Raw genomic sequence first — 991 nt, forward strand, 5'->3', positions numbered from 1 at the left:
AAATGGTTGCAAAATTTTATTTCCCTTCAGGCATATCCAGAATGTTTTACAGATAAGTTCTGTCAAAACTTAGAAGAAGGTTACTGAACTTATACATAATATTCAAGAGAATGAGGATGGAGAAAGCCAGTGAACTCATTATTGTTTATGCATAAATCACATAGGTTCTAAAGCCAGCTAGGGAATACATTAAAAAAAAAGCATAATAGGATAATCACTTCTAAGCAATTAGAGGTAAAAATACTGAGAAAAATAGTAGTAGACTGTGTCCACCAATGAGCTATAAGCAAATTAAATATCCTGCCCAGGTTATGTATCCCAAGAATACAAGAGTATTTAAATTTTAACTCTGTGATGCATTTTACCACTTAATTAAAGAATAAAAGACAGAGATGATCACATTTCACCAGATGCAGAAACAACTGCAGATGAAATCCACACTCCCTCTCACCCACATTTCTTCAGTTATCTCCACTTTTTAGAACTTGTGATCAGTGCTCACTTTGGCAGCATATAAATTAAAACTGGAACAATACAGAGAAGATCAGCATGGCTCCTGCACAAGGGTGACACACAAATTTTTGAAGCATTCCATATTTTTAAACTCTCAATAAATTAGGTATTGAAGAAGTATACCTCTAAATAATAAAAGCCATCATAGCAAACCCACAACCAATATCATACTGAATGGGCAAAAGCTGGAAGCATTCCCCTTTAACACCAACATGAGACAAAGCCCTCTCTCACCACTCTTATTCAACATAGTATTAGAAGTTCTGGCCAGGGCAATCAGGTAAGAGAAAGAAAGGATATTCAAATAGGAAGAGAAAAAGTCAAATTGTTTTTGTTTGCAAATGACATGGTCTTATATCTAGAAAAACCCAATTGTCTCAGCAGAAAACTTCTTAAGCTGAGAAATAACTCCAGTAAAGTCTCAGGATACAAAATCAGTGTGCAAAAGTCATAAGCATTTCTATACACCAACAATAGA

At 34.6% G+C, this 991-nt stretch overlaps 1 non-coding gene across 1 annotated transcript; it reads left to right on the top strand.

The window, feature by feature from the left end:
• The first annotated feature begins 494 nt into the window (after window positions 1-494).
• On the top strand, window positions 495-601 carry LOC144582411 (U6 spliceosomal RNA). Its single transcript, XR_013534994.1, has one exon. It is a non-coding gene; the product is annotated as a U6 spliceosomal RNA (small nuclear RNA).
• The last annotated feature ends 390 nt before the right edge of the window (window positions 602-991 follow it).

The sequence above is a fragment of the Callithrix jacchus genome, chromosome 4 (genome assembly GCF_049354715.1).
Source record: "Callithrix jacchus isolate 240 chromosome 4, calJac240_pri, whole genome shotgun sequence".
Taxonomy (NCBI): Eukaryota; Metazoa; Chordata; class Mammalia; order Primates; family Cebidae; genus Callithrix; species Callithrix jacchus.